This window comes from Rattus norvegicus, chromosome 5, assembly GCF_021556685.1.
Source record: "Rattus norvegicus strain SHRSP/BbbUtx chromosome 5, alternate assembly SHRSP_T2T, whole genome shotgun sequence".
In the NCBI taxonomy this organism is placed as follows: Eukaryota; Metazoa; Chordata; class Mammalia; order Rodentia; family Muridae; genus Rattus; species Rattus norvegicus.
In genome coordinates this window covers 37,341,059-37,361,697 of record NC_141538.1, presented here as the reverse complement: position 1 = coordinate 37,361,697, position 20,639 = coordinate 37,341,059, and positions in this window count along the sequence as shown.

Below are 20,639 nucleotides of genomic sequence, written 5' to 3'. Positions count from 1 at the left end.
CTCTGTACAAGGAGATAAGAATGGACCAATTTGCATTCTTCTATATACAAACCTCTCACTGAACCCGCACCATTTTTCGAAAATGCTGTCTTTTTTTTTCCACTGTATGACATTGTCTCTTTTGTCAAAGATAAGTGACCAAAGGTGTGTAGGTTTGCTGCGCCCAACCTCGACCAGCAAGGAAGACACGACCACAGGAGATCTTCTTCAAGCAGTTTTACTCAGGAACCTTGATACAATCTTCTGACCTCTATTTCTTCTGACTCTCTCTCCTCTGACTCTCTCTCTTCTGACTATCTCTCTCTCTCTCTCTCTCTCTCTCTCTCTCTCTCTCTCTCTCTCTTCCAACTCTCTTTCTCCTCTGACTCTCTCTCTCTCTCTCTCTCTCTCTTTCTCTCTTCCAACTCTCTCTTTCTCCTCTGACTCTCTCTCTCTCTTCTGACTCTCTCTCTCTCTCTCTCTCTCTCTCTCTCTCTCTCTTTCTCTCTTCCAGTCTCTCTTTCTCCTCCCAGGGAACGCCCTGCCCCACACTTAAATAGCTAGCACTGGCCAGTCCTAGCAAGCCACGTGGGTCATATAGATAGGCTGTCACTATGCGGAAGCTAGTGGGCCAGGCAGACATAGCCAAATAAGGACTTGTTTACTGCAAGGAGCGCTCACCTTTGGGAGGGTGGAAGGCGGAAACCAGCGCTATCTTTGAGGGGTGGCACGTCGCAGCTCTCTACATAGGTTCATTTCTGGATCTTCAGTTTGTTTCCATTGATCTATGTGCCTGTCTCTGTACCAATATCATGTAGTTTTTTTTTTTTTTTTCTTTTTTTGATCACTGTTGCTCTTGAAGTCAGGGAAGGTGATTTTCCCAGAAATTATTTTATTGTTGAACTTTTTTTGCTATTCTGAGTACTTTATTATTCCAGATAAATTTCAGAATTTTTATTCCTATCTCTGTATCTCTGTGAAGAATTTTGGAATTTTTGATAGGAAGTGCATTGGATTTATAGATTGCTTTTGGTGAGATAGCCATTTTTACTATGCTTATCCTGCTGATTCATGACTATGGGAGGTCTTCCTGCCTTGTAAGGTCTTCTTTGATTTCTTTCTTCAGAGACTTGATGTTCTTGTCATACAGATTTTTCACTTGCCTGGTTAGTGTCACACCAAGACTATCATATCATCTGCAAATAGTGTTAATAAGTTATTGAAAACAGGAGGTTTCTAGGTTTGTTTTTTAACTTTAAGATTAAATGCAACTTTTGATTTGTTACTGCTGTTGTTTGCATTTTTCATGTCTTTGCATATCTTACTATTGGATAAATGTAATTAATATTGCTACTTATTCAAATCTCATAGCTTAGTCTTATTTACATATAATATAAATATAATTATATTTTATATTAATATATTTAGTTTTTATTTCATATTTATATTTAGTTTTCATGAAAATGCATATTATAAAATGAAGAAAAAACATTTGGAACCTTGAAGCTGTTCTGTACTTAAAATTGCTGTGAAATAAATACTAAACTTTAAATAACTATGATATCTGGTACATTTCACAAACAAACTGTTTTGGACTCTACAGTGAACACTTAAGACTTTGTAGTTGATTTACTTTAGCCCGAGTAACTCATGTACATCATAAATACAGGATTCTTTTAACATTCTATGTGCCTTGTGTTTATTTGAACAACTTAGGAAAATAATGCTAGTTTAATGTTTACTGAACATTTTATTTTAAGTCTATCCTCCTATGGCAACAATGATAATAATAACAATGGGTCAGTGGTATAGGTCACTGTAGAGAGGTCTTGGTGTCACAAGCTAAGGTACTGGTAGAAGGAAAAATTGAATTGCGATTTTAGAGTTTATTGCTTGACTGCCCAGAATCAATGTGCACACATAGTCAAAAAAATTTTAAATGATTTTAAAATACATTGGCTTAAATAATACAAATTGCATTATTTCTCCACAAAGAGAGAAAGAGAGAACTCTGAATCCAAATCTATAGGGTAGTGCAAGGAGAGGCAAGGCATGCTTTTTGCCTTGTTTTACTAAATTCTTAGATGTTCAGTCTTGAGCAAGTCCAGATATGGCTTTTCATGGATCACAGAAGTGGTGGACTAAAATATAAATGAAGATAATTTGAAAATAGAATATAAGAATGGAAGTAGTAAAAAAGGAAAGAAAATCCGGATATATTCATAAAACTTGTCCATGAGTGAGTAGGGTTAATAAAGATTAACAGTGGAAAAGCATGTGTGTGTGTGTGTGTGTGTGTGTGTGTGTGTGTGTGTGTGTGTGTGTTAATAATGTAAAGGAATACTTGGAAAATGTTAAAAGAAATAATTAAAATTATGAAATAAAACCATTAACAATAAGGTCAATTGTGATCAAATCTGTCTATTTCTCATATCATTTTATCATGTGTCTCTACCTATAACTTCTGAAGGGGCAGTGTTGAAGTCTCTTTGTGGGTGTTTCCACATCTTTCTTTCTCTGCTCTTTTTTTGATGTGATTACATTAACATTAACAACGACAGATTCTATTGTGCAAATATGAAAGGTAGACCTTTCAAGGGGATAATTTTTAATTCCAATTGTGGAATAGTTTTGCCTAATTCAGTAACGAGCTGCCACACTCCGAGCTATAGGTTACTCTTTCAATTAACACGTGTTCTGTACTACTGGCATTTATCTCAAAGCGGGAATGAAAAAATAGTCTGTGAATGTTAGTCTGAGAGTGGTTTGCTCACATATGCCTATTTTGTGTTCACTAAGCATACTCAACATGTGTTCCTACCACAGAAGGACACCCTCTTTCCTTGAACAGAGTCATATCCTCAAGCATTCAGATTGTAATCATGGCACATATCACTTTAGAATAGAAATTGATTTCAGAAGGACCTTATCTATAATCCCTTTCTTATTTCCAAGCTCCTATTATTTTGTTTTTATTCAATAACTTTAAAAGTCAATGCTAGATATATCCCAGCAGTTCAGTTAAGGACAGTATCCATTATAGTCTCTCACTATTTGCTTTAGAACCTATGTCTTCCAAATATAGCATGGTGTCTTTTTTTTTTTAATAGGTCAATTTAAATTTGATTTTATTTCATTGATGAAAATGGATCTCAAAGTCATCCTGAAGCTTGATTCATCTTTCCTGCCTTCTTAGTAGCCATTAGTGCTGTTTCCTAAACACTCTTACCCTAACTCTGAAAAACATCATTCCCTATCACTGAAATCATAGTCAGTTTTTCTCTTTGTAACAGTGTCAATTTACCTAATGTCTGTTAAGATTGATCGTAAGGTGGATTTTTTTTATCTCATTTGCTCTTCCAGTTTACTATGGCAATAAACAGCTACAATGCCTTCAAACAAAACCGTTTTCTACATATTCAAATCAGAGATCAATGCTTGACAGAAGGAGATAGTAACCATGCTGTCACCATTGCATGAGCTGCGCCCTGTAGCCCAGTATCATTGAGAAGAAAGACAATATCCTTCTTTGCTGCATCACAGCTCTTTCCATTAGATTCCCAGTCTAGACAGGAGCCAGAGGTGATAGTCTCTGGTTTCTCTCAAGTATCAAAATACAAAATCAAATTAGAAAACTATTTAAATAAGCTTCCTGAAGATGTGGGGTATTAATTACAACTGCTCATGTGACATTTTGAGTACCCGTTCTCCCTGTTAAATGTGCATTTATATGAGACAGAAGTACACAAATCACAATCCTGTGAAAGTAGAACTACATTATATTTTGAGTGGTAGCTACATAAATTAGTATAGAAAGTCATGAACGACATTATGTGAAACCAAGGATTTCAATTTTATTTTATTATGAGATGTTTTATATGTTTTCAATTTTATCTACATCCTTTCTTTAATACAATTTATTTGGTAAGGAAGTCATGAGTGAAGATAAATAGAAAATGGAAGAGTGAAATGGAAAGATCCTAACATACAACCATGTCCATTTTAATGCCACAAGTAAATTTTACGGTTTTGTTTTCTCTTCTTTATGAGCCTAGCTATTCCCCTTTCACTAAAGTAATTATAGTACTTATTCCATCTATCAATTTTACCTTTAATTACAATCTAAAACTGTTGTAAAACAAAGAATAACTCAAATATGCTGGAGTCACATTTTAATATTTGATAGCTTAAAAATTATTAGAATTTCGGACGACAGTTACCTCAAAGGCTTTTTCCTAAGTTAGTGTTTTGTATACAGCCTTTGAATTTTGCACAGTGGATGCATTTTATCCTTTCCTATTTTTATAATTTTGTCTTCTGTGCTTTAAAATTCAAAATGCATTAAGACTGCTTGTAATGAACTTAGAATTTAAAATTAGTTCTTTTTATTCTCTGTCTTTCCTGAGTCCAAGTAGACACAGTTTTACAGATAAGTAATTACCTTTACTTCAGCTGTTACTGGGCTTAGCACTGACACTGCTACATTGACTAAGCTGTGAGCCCCAGTTAATTCTGAAAATGGTTGATCCAATGAGCTTTTTCCTGGAATGAATAATCCAGGGAAATATCAGAAAAACTTAGGACATGGATCACCTCAACATCTTTCACTTGACTGATTCATTTTTATGAATACTTAGTGATGCTCTTAAGTGTAAAAAGAAAAAATAGGTTACTATAGTAAGTATTTGACAATGAGAATGATAGTACAGAAAGAAAAAAAATCATGACTTTGCATTAATTTTTCAGACAAGTATACAACTACCACATTTGCATGGATTGTTTCCTATGATAAAGAGAACTTAATTATTTGGTTGATATTTTTCAAATAAATGCTTTAATCATGGAGGTTGATCTGAGGACAAAAATTTGAGTCATTAAAAGACAAAGACTGCGGAGAGAGAGACCCAACCGCCTGGTCAGGTGGGCACTCCTGAGGCTGCAGAGTGGAAGAGACCACCAACACTGCTCACCCCTGCCCACATCCCTGGCCCAAGAGGAAACTGTATAAGGCCTCTGGGCTCCCGTGGGGGAGGGCCCAGGAGCGGCAGGACCCCGCCGGACCCTGAAGGAAACAGACCGGATAAACAGTTCTCTGCACCCAAATCCCGTGGGAGGGAGAGCTAAACCTTCAGAGAGGCGGACAAGCCTGGGAAACCAGAAGAGACTGCTCCCTGCACACACATCTCGGACGCCAGAGGAAAAAGCCAAAGACCATCTGGAACCCTGGTGCACTGAAGCTCCCGGAAGGGGTGGCACAGGTCTTCCTGGTTGCTGCCGCTGCAGAGAGCCCCTGGGCAGCACCCCACGAGCAAACCTGAGCCTCGGGACTACAGGTAAGACCAAATTTTCTGCTGCAAGAAAACTGCCTGGTGAACTCAAGACACAGGCCCACAGGAAGAGCTGAAGACCTGTAGAGAGGAAAAACTACACGCCCGAAAGCAGAACACTCTGTCCCCATAACTGACTGAAAGAGAGGAAAACAGGTCTACAGCACTCCTGACACACAGGCTTATAGGAAAGTCTAGCCACTGTCAGAAATAGCAGAACAAAGTAACACTAGAGATAATCTGATGGCGAGAGGCAAGCGCAGGAACCCAAGCAACAGAAACCAAGACTACATGCCATCATCGGAGCCCAATTCTCCCACCAAAACAAACATGGAATATCCAAACACACCAGAAAAGCAAGATCTAGTTTCAAAATCATATTTGATCATGATGCTGGAGGACTTCAAGAAAGACATGAACACACTTAGGGAAGCACAGGAAAACATTAATAAACAAGTAAAAGCCTACAGAAAGGAATCGCAAAAATCCCTGAAAGAATTCCAGGAAAACACAATCAAACAGTTGAAGGAATTAAAAATGGAAATAGAAGCAATCAAGAAAGAACACATGGAAACAACCCTGGATATAGAAAACCAAAAGAAGAGACAAGGAGCTGTAGATACAAGCTTCACCAACAGAATACAAGAGATGGAAGAGAGAATCTCAGGAGCAGAAGATTCCATAGAAATCATTGACTCAACTGTCAAAGATAATGTAAAGCGGAAAAAGCTACTGGTCCAAAACATACAGGAAATCCAGGACTCAATGAGAAGATCAAACCTAAGGATAATAGGTATAGAAGAGAGTGAAGACTCCCAGCTCAAAGGACCAGTAAATATCTTCAACAAAATCATAGAAGAAAACTTCCCTAACCTAAAAAAAGAGATACCCATAGACATACAAGAAGCCTACAGAACTCCAAATAGATTGGACCAGAAAAGAAACACCTCCCGTCACATAATTGTCAAAACACCAAACGCACAAAATAAAGAAAGAATATTAAAAGCAGTAAGGGAAAAAGGTCAAGTAACATATAAAGGGAGACCTATCAGAATCACACCAGACTTCTCGCCAGAAACTATGAAGGCCAGAAGATCCTGGACTGATGTCATACAGACCCTAAGAGAACACAAATGCCAGCCCAGGTTACTGTATCCAGCAAAACTCTCAATTAACATTGATGGAGAAACCAAGATATTCCATGACAAAACCAAATTTACACAATATCTTTCTACAAATCCAGCACTACAAAGGAAAATAAATGGTAAAGCCCAACATAAGGAGGCAAGCTATACCCTAGAAGAAGCAAGAAACTAATCGTCTTGGCAACAAAACAAAGAGAATGAAAGCACACAAACATAACCTCACATCCAAATATGAATATAACAGGAAGCAATAATCACTATTCCTTAATATCTCTCAATATCAATGGCCTCAACTCCCCAATAAAAAGACATAGATTAACAAACTGGATACGCAACGAGGACCCTGCATTCTGCTGCCTACAGGAAACATACCTCAGAGACAAAGACAGGCACTACCTCAGAGTGAAAGGCTGGAAAACAACTTTCCAAGCAAATGGTCAGAAGAAGCAAGCTGGAGTAGCCATTCTAATATCAAATAAAATCAATTTCCAACTAAAAGTCATCAAAAAAGATAAGGAAGGACACTTCATATTCATCAAAGGAAAAATCAACCAAGATGAACTCTCAATCCTAAATATCTATGCCCCAAATACAAGGGCACCTACATACGTAAAAGAAACCTTACTAAAGCTCAAAACACACATTGCACCTCACACAATAATAGTGGGAGATTTCAACACCCCACTCTCATCAATGGACAGATCATGGAAACAGAAATTAAACAGTGATGTAGACAGACTAAGAGAAGTCATGAGCCAAATGGACTTAACGGATATTTATAGAACATTCTATCCTAAAGCAAAAGGATATACCTTCTTCTCAGCTCCTCATGGTACTTTCTCCAAAATTGACCTTATAATTGGTCAAAAAACGGGCCTCAACAGGTACAGAAAGATAGAAATAATCCCATGCGTGCTATCTGACCACCACGGCCTAAAACTGGTCTTCAATAACAATAAGGGAAGAATGCCCACATATACGGGGAAATTGAACAATGCTCTACTCAATGATAACCTGGTCAAGGAAGAAATAAAGAAAGAAATTAAAAACTTTTTAGAATTTAATGAAAATGAAGATACAACATACTCAAACTTATGGGACACAATGAAAGCTGTGCTAAGAGGAAAACTCATAGTGCTGAGTGCCTGCAGAAAGAAACAGGAAAGAGCATATGTCAGCAGCTTGACAGCACACCTAAAAGCTCTAGAACAAAAAGAAGCAAATACACCCAGGAGGAGTAGAAGGCAGGAAATAATCAAACTCAGAGCAGAAATCAACCAAGTACAAACAAAAAGGACCATAGAAAGAATCAACAGAACCAAAAGTTGGTCTTTGAGAAAATCAACAAGATAGATAAACCCTTAGCCAGACTAACGAGAGGACACAGAGAGTGTGTCCAAATTAACAAAATCAGAAATGAAAAGGGAGATATAACTACAGATTCGGAGGAAATTCAAAAAATCATCAGATCTTACTATAAAAACCTATATTCAACAAAATTTGAAAATCTTCAGGAAATGGACAATTTCCTAGACAGATACCAGGTATCGAAGTTAAATCAGGAACAGATAAACCAGTTAAACAACCCCATAACTCCTAAGGAAATAGAAGCAGTCATTAAAGTTCTCCCAACCAAAAAGAGCCCAGGTCCAGACGGGTTTAATGCAGAATTCTATCAAACCTTCATAGAAGACCTCATACCAATATTATCCAAACTATTCCACAAAATTGAAACAGATGGAGCCCTACCGAATTCCTTCTATGAAGCCACAATTACTCTTATACCTAAACCACACAAAGACACAACAAAGAAAGAGAACTTCAGACCAATTTCCCTTATGAATATCGACGCAAAAATACTCAATAAAATTCTGGCAAACCGAATTCAAGAGCACATCAAAACAATCATCCACCATGATCAAGTAGGCTTCATCCCAGGCATGCAGGGATTGTTTAATATACGGAAAACCATCAACGTGATCCATTATATAAGCAAAGTGAAAGAACAGAACCACATGATCATTTCATTAGATGCTGAGAAAGCATTTGACAAAATTCAACACCCCTTCATGATAAAAGTCCTGGAAAGAATAGGAATTCAAGGCCCATACCTAAACATAGTAAAAGCCATATACAGCAAACCAGTTGCTAACATTAAACTAAATGGAGAGAAACTTAAAGCAATCCCACTAAAATCAGGGACTAGACAAGGCTGCCCACTCTCTCCCTACTTATTCAATATAGTTCTTGAAGTTCTAGCCAGAGCAATCAGACAACAAAAGGAGATCAAAGGGATACAGATCGGAAAAGAAGAGGTCAAAATATCACTATTTGCAGATGACATGATAGTATATTTAAGTGATCCCAAAAGTTCCACCAGAGAACTACTAAAGCTGATAAACAACTTCAGCAAAGTGGCTGGGTATAAAATTAACTCAAATAAATCAGTTGCCTTCCTCTATACAAAAGAGAAACAAGCCGAGAAAGAAATTAGGGAAACGACACCCTTCATAATAGACCCAAATAATATAAAGTACCTCGGTGTGACTTTAACCAAGCAAGTAAAAGATCTGTACAATAAGAACTTCAAGACACTGAGAAAAGAAATTGAAGAAGACCTCAGAAGATGGAAAGATCTCCCATGCTCATGGATTGGCAGGATTAATATAGTAAAAATGGCCATTTTACCAAAAGCAATCTACAGATTCAATGCAATCCCCATCAAAATACCAATCCAATTCTTCAAAGAGTTAGACAGAACAATTTGCAAATTCATCTGGAATAACAAAAAACCCAGGATAGCTAAAGCTATCCTCAACAATAAAAGGACTTCAGGGGGAATCACTATCTCTGAACTCAAGCAGTATTATAGAGCAATAGTGATAAAAACTGCATGGTATTGGTACAGAGACAGACAGATAGACCAATGGAATAGAATTGAAGACCCAGAAATGAACCCACACACCTATGGTCACTTGATTTTTGACAAAGGAGCCAAAACCATCCAATGGAAAAAAGATAGCATTTTCAGCAAATGGTGCTGGTTCAACTGGAGGGCAACATGTAGAAGAATGCAGATCGATCCATGCTTATCACCCTGTACAAAGCTTAAGTCCAAGTGGATCAAGGACCTCCACATCAAACCAGACACACTCAAACTAATAGAAGAAAAACTAGGGAAGCATCTGGAACACATGGGCACTGGAAAAAATTTCCTGAACAAAACACCAATGGCTTATGCTCTAAGATCAAGAATCGACAAATGGGATCTCATAAAACTGGAAAGCTTCTGTAAGGCAAAGGACACTGTGGTTAGGACAAAACGGCAAGCAACAGATTGGGAAAAGATCTTTACCAATCCTACAACAGATAGAGGCCTTATATCCAAAATATACAAAGAACTCAAGAAGTTAGACAGCAGGGAAACAAATAACCCTATTAAAAAATGGGGTTCAGAGCTAAACAAAGAATTCACAGCTGAGGAATGCCGAATGGCTGAGAAACACCTAAAGAAATGTTCAACATCTTTAGTCATAAGGGAAATGCAAATCAAAACAACCCTGAGATTTCACCTCACACCAGTGCGATTGGCTAAGATCAAAAACTCAGGTGACAGCAGATGCTGGCGAGGATGTGGAGAAAGAGGAACACTCCTCCATTGTTGGTGGGATTGCAGACTGGTAAAACCATTCTGGAAATCAGTCTGGAGGTTCCTCAGAAAATTGGACATTGAACTGCCTGAGGATCCAGCCATACCTCTCTTGGGCATATACCCAAAAGATGCCTCAACATATAAAAGAGACACGTGCTCCACTATGTTCATCGCAGCCTTATTTATAATAGCCAGAAAATGGAAAGAACCCAGATGCCCTTCAACAGAGGAATGGATACAGAAAATGTGGTACATCTACACAATGGAATATTACTCAGCTATCAAAAACAACGAGTTTATGAAATTCGTAGGCAAATGTTTGGAACTGGAAAATATCATCCTGAGTGAGCTAACCCAATCACAGAAAGACATACATGGTATGCACTCATTGATAAGTGGCTATTAGCCCAAATGCTTGAATTACCCTAGATCCCTAGAACAAACGAAACTCAAGACGGATGATCAAAATGTGAATGCTTCACTCCTTTAAATGAGGAAAAAGAATACCCTTGGCTGGGAAGGGAGAGGCAAAGATTAAAACATAGACTGAAGGAACACCCATTCAGAGCCTGCCCCACAGGTGGCCCATACATATACAGCCACTCAATTGGACAAGATGGGTGAAGCAAAGAAGTGCAGACCGACAGGAGCCGGATGTAGATCGCTCCTGAGAGACACAGCCAGAATACAGCAAATACAGAGGCGAATGCCAGCAGCAAACCACTGAACTGAGAATAGGTCCCCTATTGAAGGAATCAGAGAAAGAACTGGAAGAGCTTGAAGGGACTCGAGACCCCAAAAGTACAACAATGCCAAGCAACCAGAGCTTCCAGGGACTAAGCCACTACCTAAAGACTATACATGGACTGACCCTGGACGCTGACCCCATAGGTAGCAATGAATATCCTAGTAAGAGCACCAGTGGAAGGGGAAGCCTTGGGTCCTGCTAAGACTGAACCCCCAGTGAACTAGTCTATGGGGGGAGGGCGGCAATGGGGGGAGGGTTGGGAGGGGAACACCCAGAAGGAAGGGGAGGGGGGAGGGGGATGTTTGCCCGGAAACCGGGAAAGGGAATAACACTCGAAATGTATATAAGAAATACTCAAGTTAATAAAAAAAATGAATATGTTGTATAAAAAAATCTATCCTCAATAAAATATCTGTTTTCTTCAGAAAAAAAAAAGACAAAGGCTGCATTTACATACCATATCTCATGTATTTTATTGTATGTAACAAAATTAGCGAGGTGGTTACAATAGATTAAGATTCTAATACTTAGGCAAGTTTTTGGATGTTTCTTTAGTGATGAGAAATGGCAAATCAACAAAATTTGGTTCATCTGCTGCACATATAATTTCTACTGGCAGAGTCAAAAAATAAAAACATTTAAAATGAAATTTACATAGTAATCACTCTATAGCTACTAGGGAAGATCTGATTCACAGAAAGTTACTTTTATGTCTAATACAATAAACATAAAAATTGAATTTAATCATTTGCTTTGAATAAAATCCTCATTTTAGGAAAGCTTATATTTCAGTGTTATCGTGCAAACATATGACCATCTATTTTGGCTCACACAGTTGCCTCATGACTGTGAAATGCCTGTTCAAATAGTGTGCCTCAATATGCTGGAGTTAAATTGTTATGCTATTTACTGTTGTGCTGTGCTGAAATTTGAAAGAGACAGCTGATAGAGACATAATTAAAATCTTCTTCGTCAAGAAGACTTATGAATTATTAAAATCCAGATCCTATTATTCATTCTTAAATTGTTCTTTTTAACTTCTTGTTGCCACATGTGTGGGCACCATTAAAATGTTAAGCAATTACCCTTCATAGGTCAAAGCATCACCTAAAGGGCCCTATATGGAAGGCTGAGATAAGGGCTTGTGGCTCAGCTTAAAGACTGCTGAACTGAGACATTAAGAATGGGAAGGGAGGAAGCTGTTACCTTGGGGCTCTCTAAGCAGCTAGAGACTTATTCAAATTCAGTTTACATTAATTCTTTTGCGCTTTTGTTTGTTTTTATAAAGTTCATTCTCATTTAACTTCAAAATGTTGGCATGTCTCCCTGTAAACTCAAAAAACATACACATATTATTTGTGTAGTTATATTTGTGGAAGTAATGTGTGTGTGTATGTGTATAAAATACTGCCTCAAAGTCCTGTGTTTCATACTAATATGTTAATATGTATGCACATGCATATACATAGAATATATGAATTTCTAAAATAATTTATAACTACTTGTAATTTCATTAAAATATGTTAAATTAAAATGATTGTTAGTCAAGATGATTTACTTGAAGGATATTTTAAAGCATAGCTTCCTTGATGTGTTTATTTTTCCAAAGCAATTTATTCCAGAATGATTTATTTAGTTAATGCTTAAGTTTAAAAATAATAATAAACATTGGATTGTGGAATTTGCTTCATGAATACTGTGTTTGGACTTTCATAAAACCACTTCCTAAGAAGATATATTACACATATCTTTGATCATGCACCTCCAAATAAGCAGAAAGCAGAAAGGTTGTGTGGATGTAAAATTTTGTACAAAAGTCATTATTTGTCTAGAAGAGAAATTATGAATACGCCAGGGATGGTTTTGAGTCTGTTCATGTGCAGACAGTAGCAGAAAGGTTGAACGTCAATACAGTTAAAGTAGATGGAAGCTAATTCGCTGCACCCGAAGCTGGACCCATAACCAGAGGAAGTGATATACAGAATTAACAAAATTATAAAATCTTCTTATGTGTTCATCTGAGAAAATAAAGATGGAAATGTGTAATATGATAGTATATTTGTAAAGTGTAAATATAACAGTTATACTTTTTCTTAAAGCCATAGTCTTAAATGTGGAAGGGATTTGACATCACTGTCATAATGCTAGCAATATTAAGGGTGAGTTACTAAAGTTTAAATGGCATGTATCATTTATTCAGTATATTTAATAAACAAAATGCTTCTTCAAACAACAGAGAACAATCAATAAAAAACAAGACTATAAAATCACACACACACACACAGAGAGAGAGAAGAGAGAGAGAGAGAGAGAGAGAGAGAGAGAGAGAGAGAGAGGAGAGAGAATGACTGGCATGTGTACAAACATTGAACAAAGCATTTTCATACATAATTTAATCAAACAAATCCATTTAGGATGCAAGTACTTGTATCACTACTAATGTAAATCAACAGATAGATGAATAAGAAAATATGATAAATATACATTCTGTTGAGTTTATCTAGCAATAAACTGTCTTTTTCAGAAAATGTGTGGAATGAAAAATTGTGTTAAGAGAAACATGCTAGACTTAGAAAAAGAAATATTGAATGGCCAAACAGGCAAGAAATCTAAATATATCCGATGTCTATAAGTATGTTAATATATATATATATAATGTAAAACTAGAAAGAAGACCCCTTGGAGAGCAGCAGGCTCCTAGAAAAGGGGATAAAGAAATAAGTGTGATTAGTAGATGTTAAAGAGTGATAAATATTATGACTTTTTTATGCATGGTATCTAGTCTTTTTCTTTTTCTAAATCATATGTAGAAGTAAAAGCAGAACATTTGGCTGAAGATAGGAGAGGAAGGAGGAACAGAAGAGATAAGGGGGGTAATAAGTGGTGGAAAGAACAAAAAAAAAAGGAGACATACTCATTAATCTCCAAAGCATACAATTTTTAAGTGACTGGAATTAACTAGAAAAAGAAAGAAAACCAAAATAATTATCAGTTCATTCTCACCTCACAACCTGTAGATGCTCAGATTATGATTTTAACTCTTGCCTTTGCAAAAGTTGTTGTTCTAACAAGTGGGAACTTTGTCTTTTAACTGTATGTGAGACCAATGATAAGGGACAATTATGCAAATATTTGGTAATTATCAACCCATTTATATATCCCCAAATAAAGCATCTGTGACTGATTGCGTCCTGATGACTGCTTACTCTTCCTTTTGGACTTTGGTTATTTGTGTGATGCTTCAACCTCAAAATAATGTTAGTCTGTTAATTAGACTCTAAATTTATGTGTAGGTGTGTGTGTGTGTGTGTGTGTGTGTGTGTGTATGCTTATATATGTTTGTCTCCATGCTAAGTTTCTAACCTTGATCATAGGTGTGTATATGCTAATCATATACTTCGTCACTGAACTGAACCATAGCATCTCTAATAACATTATTATTTCAATTAGTCTTTGTTAATGCAGTACATATTTTACTTATGACCCTTTGTTCCATGGTGTTTATAACTCTTATACATTAAACCGTAGACACACTATCTTATCAGAAGCACATTCCATGTGCATTTCTGTGTTCATGAGTTCTTGCTTTTAAAAATAAACAAATTTGTTCACTATCTTAGTGGTTGGCAATATGCAGGCTAAAGAGTTGTGCCGAAAGTTCCTGGATACTCAAGTTCTATATTTAAGAAAGTATAATCTAACCAGTTTGTTCATTAATGTATTTTCCACACATGTTGTTCAAGCAGGAAGTTGAGAGAATTTCGCCCAAGGAAACTGATCTGCCAAGTCAGGGAAGATGTCTTTATGTGATTGAGAATCAAGTTGGAAATTTGCATTCTGTCTATCTTACATTGTACAATAAATCTACCGAAGGTAACTAGGGCCTCACTACTGCACCTAGGGCAAAAAATGAAGGCACTGATGTAAAAGATGTTGACTGATTTAAGCCTTCAAAAAGTTTTTCTTAGAGGACTCAAAATTCTTTTGACATTAGTATTTTTATGTGAACTTTTGAATACAGAATTCAAATAAAATGATATCTGATCAACACCAGACCATTTTTTGAAACTTGAAAGATCAAACTTTTCATACTTTTATTTTTTTCCTTAAAGATGAAATGATAGTTGTTCTTATACAACCCATGGGCAATACCTCAGATCTTGAAATACGATCGGAATATGTGGATAATAAACTTTGTTATTATACAGAAAGTAATAAGGCCATTATCTGATGTTTGAGAACACTTTCACATTGAGGAAAGCCTAAAATTTCAGTATTTATCATTGTTCATTTTCTAATATAAACATTAGAAATATAAAAGAAGTCACAAATGATTTGAATACTTCAAGCACAAAGATTTTATACTCAATTATTGATGCAATTATAGATAAGCTATGAAACAGGACTTGGTCATAATTTCAAAGTGATGGGTTTAGACTGAGGAAAATACCTCACCATCAAGGCCCTTTGAAGTAGTGGGAGGTAAACTAATGCAATGACTTGTCCGTAGAAAGGAATGTTTAGATTGTTTCTTTTGAAGCTTTAGGGATTTCATGAGATTCCCAGACACTGAATCTTCACTGTTAACACATCCCCACCCACCTCATATAGTCTACTCACAAGTTTTTGAAAGAAAATAAAGAAATAAATGCAGATTGTGTTTATAGAGGAACCCCAGGAAGCATTTCCTACAGGTATGAAGAAAGAAATATAATAATGTGTTGCTGTTGGGGGTTTGTTGACACATGTGGAACTAACTAAAATCAAATCAACAAAAGTTTTCTCTTACACAAATAATTTCCTCAACCCGTATGTATATAATAGATTCACAGAGAAATATATCTCTGGATCAACCAGAATAAGCACAAAACATGAATGTGAACATTTGATGTATAATAATTGCTCACCTCATCATGTTTACTGAATAAGAGAATTAATTCATTGATTGAATTTGTAAAAATTTGCCAATATAAATGAGTCCCACTACTGCATTGAAATCAACTGAGAATTGTCATGCCCTGCTTTTTACCCACTAGTTTTTTGTAGCATGTAATTTCAGATGTGTTTTATTTATTTGTAATTACCCTATAAAGGAATGTGTTGCAACATAGCATTTCTATGCAGAATTTCTTTTGTATGATCATCTTCCCACGTTCCTCTGCACCCTATATTTATCTGCTTAAAGATATCTTAAATCAATCGGAATAGAATTGTGTGTCCTGAACATAAACACAATTGGATTGGTAATCTCAAATGCCAAATTCCAAATTGGCAACGGTTTCACAAAATTTTCATAGTCATTAAAAAAATACGTTCTTAAGCGAAGGCACACTTCAAATACATTAGAAAAAGTATCCTTGCTGGAATTCTGACTCTAGGTTTTGGCTTGTATTTGATGACCTTAGTTTCTGGTGTAATGGAAATCTTTTAATACATTCCAGAAGGATTTCCCTGATAGTCACAATTAAGTTAGGCCACACATAGGTGAGTATTAAGTTGATATTAAGTTCAAAGCAATTTGATGCCATATTCTTATAATTTTAGGTTTTCATAAGACAGAAATTATCATCAGTCAACTCTGTTGAACTTTAACATAGATGGAGTTTTGTTTTGTTTTGTTTTTTGTTTTGTTTGTCTTGAATGTCAGTTCATACCCATTTTTTGGACAGCACAGTAGAACTTTTACTATTGTTGCTTCTTTACTACTAATTTTGGTATCTTATTTTGGTTATATTTAGACATACTTTTTCTACCATGTGTACCTTCAGTCTGAATGCCCATTAAGTTTAGATGTGTATATCTTTCTCTAGCTTTGAGGGATATTCTTCAGTAAATTTATTGAAGGAATTTTTTATGCTGAAAGACTTTATTTTAGCTCCATCTTTTACCTGAATACTCTTAGCTTTGTCCTCTTGAATGTCTCATAGAATTTCTGGAAATTTTGGTCATATTTGTTCTTTATTTTTCCTTTATAAATGTCTGAATGTTCTATTGTATTTTTGTTTCTTTCATCTATGGAATTCATTTTTCAAATTTTACTCTCTCAGTTGGTAACGGTTTATGCTTTGTTTAGTATTTTAATTTCCAGTACTTCTGTTTTTTTTTTTTCAATGTCTCTGTAGTTGACAGTCTTGCTTGCTTCTGAATCTTCTCTTAGGAATCAATGGTTTCATCTACTTTAGTGAGTTTCTTTATTTTTATTTCAAGTAGTCTTCTTTTATATAATATATCCCAAGAACAGAATTCCTCCTTCCAGTCCTCCAGCTCCTCCCACCTTCACCTCACCAGAGATCTACTCCAGCTCTGTTTTCTTTTCAAAACACAGCAGGGTTCCAAGAGATAACATTTTATGCATGTTGATTTTTTTAAACTTGATTAATTGTCTCATTTGTGTCTTCGCTTGAGTATTCTATATTTTCTTTCTTAGTTATGGTTTTACTGCTGTGAAGAGATACCACGGCCGTGGAAAGTATGGTTTGGGTTTGGAATCTTTAGAAATCAATATATCAATAATTAGGAAAAGAGGAAGGAAAGGGAGAAGAGTAGAAAAGGAGTAAAGTGAAACTGAAAAGAGAAGTCATAGAGTTATGAGAAATAGTGGAGGGAATACAGTGGCTATGGTTTCCAACCATACTTCTGTTCCTCTCTTTAGCTCATGCGTATCTTCTCTGTATCCAGGTTTTATTAATTTCATGATAGTATAGCCCCTTTATTTCCAGGTCTCACAATACCTACCTAGGATGAAACTATATTGGTAGCTACAGTTGGTGCTGACTGAAGGAATGGCTTGTTGGTCTGGGCATCTACTGTGTCTAGGATCCTTCTGCAACTGTCCGACCACTGTGGCAAATGTGGTCTTATTCAAAATATAAAATTCAGTGCTTTAGTGCCTTTTCATTCAGTTCTTAATCTCCCCATAGTTCATTGTGGTGGAAGATTCTCATGAATGAGCAAGTTCCTGCTGACAAAGTTATAGGTAATCTCTCTCTACCAGGAACATTCAACTATGGCTTTAACATAATTTAATGTTCTCTCAAGATGCATGAGAGTCCTATAATATTTTGAAAGTTTGTTTACATATAGCTAACATACTCTAAATAAAATATTAGTATAAAACACTTGTAAGGATTTAAAAAAAAGATACAGAGCAAAGAGAAAGAGTGGATTCTCTGTCTTGACACAATTGTCTAAGACAACAGAATGACTAATCATTTTTTGTGCTTTATGCAGTATAAAAACAGTGTTATATTTTGAATATCATACTAATCATAAAGATGCATACCATATAATTATGATTAAAAATCCATGTATTAGGTATGACCATGGTATACCACATATTTCTATAGTTTTAAAAATTCACTTAATTTTAATTCAAAGCAAACTCAAGCAACATTTGTTTGTTAAAAATAATGGTTAGGAGATTATTTACATGAATTTCTAAATTTAAAATGTTTCAATGTATAAATTTTTTAGTTGTCGTTGGACTTAATGGACTTACCTTTATGTCTGAAAAATAGAAGTTAATTGTTCTATTCAGAGCCCATGAAGTTGGGGAGGAATAGTTGTGAGGAGAGCAGAAGTGAAATTGAAGAAGAGGGAAAGAGGCCTAGAATAATATGGATATGCGAAGTTCTGAAATAATAAAAATTTACAAAATAACAGATAAAGATAAGTTTATCTTTAAAATGAGAGTGAGAGAGCAAGAGAGAGGGAGAGAAAGAGAGAAAGAGAGAAGGAGAGAGAGAGAGAGAGAGAGAGAGAGAGAGAGAGAGAGAGAGAGAGAGAGAGAATGCAAAGGATCCAGGGAAACCAGAGATGTAAGCATGAATCCAGATATATTCATTGTCTACATGGTATTTTTAATGGATATACTGCAAATATTACTAAGAAGAGATCAACTATGTCATATATGAATTAAACTGTTATAAAACACATTATTCTGAAATGTGTAAAAGTTTTCCAATGCCTTTCTATTAGTACATATTTCATAATCTATAGGTGTGTCTAGAAACTAGTGCTAGTAGATGTAAAGACAATGAAAGTGAATGATTGTGTAAATTCAACATCTAACATGAAGTTTCCATGGAATCCTGTATATTTAGATTCAGATTAGACACCAAGGTGACAATCTATGATGAAACAGCAAGTGATGGCATTGATATTTCTGCAAACGATGTTAACTCTGTTAAGGTAGTGCTTAAATCCTTAAGAATCATCACTACAGGACGAAGGTGAATTTTAAAGTACTTTCTCTCCCAGCATTCATATAGAGATCAGCTTATCTTGACTCTAACATCATACATATCATTCATGGTCCAAGGTAAAGTCTCTAACTTTATTGTATGAGTGTAGAATTTTTAAAGCATCACTAACATTTAATACAGTAAAGAATATTGAAACTAGATAGTAAATGTCTTCTGTCCAAACCAAGGATGTGCTTCATCTGTCTCATGAATGCCAGACTGTTCTTTTTGACTCATGAACTAGTGTGTGTGTGTGTGTTGGGATGTTTTAAAGTATTTTGTCATCACGATCTCAGTTTCTCCTAAGTATTTAAATATCGTGTCCTTAAACAGGTTTTACGGATGCTTATATCATTTAATGTCAAATTAAAGGCAACCTGCCCCACATGTGGCCCATACATATACAGCCACCAAACTAGATAAGATGGATGAAGCAAAGAAGTGCAGGCCGACAGGAACCAGATGTAGATCGCTCCTGAGAGACACAGCCAGAGTACAGCAAATATATAGGCGAATGCCAGCAGCAAACTGAGAACGGGACCCCGGTTGAAGGAATCAGAGAAAGGACTTGAAGAGCTTGAAGGGGCTCGAGACCCCTTATGAACAACAATGCCAACCAATCAGAGCTTCCAGAGACTAAGCCACTACCCAAAGACTATACATGGACTGACCCTGGGCTCCAACCTCATAGATCGCAATGAATATCCTAGTAAGAGCACCAGTGGAAGGGGAAGCCCTTGGTCCTGCTAAGACTGAACCCCCAGTGAACGTGATTGTTGGGGGGAGGGTGGCAATGGGGGGAGGATGGGGAGGGGAACACCCATAAAGAAGGGGAGGGGTAGGGATTAGGGGGATGTTTGCCCGGAAACCGGGAAATGGAATAACACTCGAAATATAAATAAGAAATACTCAAGTTAATAAAGATTAAAAAAAGGCAAACTTTTAAAGAGTATACCAAATTGCTTAAAGTAAAATTATTAGCATCACCTCTGAGAACTCTGTCTCTTCTTAACAGATTCCTGTAGCCATATCTGCAGATAATAGCTGCTCAGTTTCTTTTCCATCCAGGCCAACTGTGCCTCTTTTAAAGGCCGTAAAAATGAATGATAGGGTGTAACTTCTTTTCTGTGAGACATGGACCGTTTATGCCTTTGCTCATATCATCCTATTATTGCCTGTTTCTAATTTTAGCTAAGAAGTTTTACACTGCAAGAATAAGCCAAAGCTAGATTTAATGTTGCTTTCTGTGATGGATGTTTGGGCTGATATGTATTACAGTTAAAGTACCTAAACTGCCTTCCACATTCGCTACCACTGTCTTTTTTTGTCAAAATATGTTTCCTTTGTTATGGCCCCAGATGTAGGAGCTGGAAGGATTCAAGTATTTAGTGTTCACTTTTATGAAAAACTACCATGTCTCTATCTGAAGCCATGCTGAGCGATCTCTTGAAATTCAGAGTCGGTCTTCAGTAGAAAGACAGTCATCAAGTGGAGAGATGGGGTTGCCATCCCACAGTCAAAAACAGTGATACAATATTGTTCCTG